The sequence below is a fragment of the Mizuhopecten yessoensis genome, unplaced genomic scaffold (assembly GCF_002113885.1).
Source record: "Mizuhopecten yessoensis strain PY_sf001 unplaced genomic scaffold, ASM211388v2 scaffold4761, whole genome shotgun sequence".
Classification (NCBI taxonomy): domain Eukaryota; kingdom Metazoa; phylum Mollusca; class Bivalvia; order Pectinida; family Pectinidae; genus Mizuhopecten; species Mizuhopecten yessoensis.
The window spans coordinates 1-210 of record NW_018405708.1 but is presented as its reverse complement, the minus strand read 5'-3'; positions in this window follow the sequence as shown (position 1 = coordinate 210).

Here is a 210-nt window from a genome sequence, read left to right as displayed (position 1 = left end):
TTTTATTCTCAAGAATTAGGGGCGGGATATTCTGGGTGGGTGGGGGGTGGGGGGTGGTAGGAGTCACCTCGCAGAACTGTCCGTTCTCTGGTCACTTGAAAGGCGACGAATGCACTAGCTGAAAAATAAAACAATGGCAAAACACTTATCAAAATACGTATGTCATCTTGAACATCAGTAGTGAACACACACTTCAAAACACATTCTCGA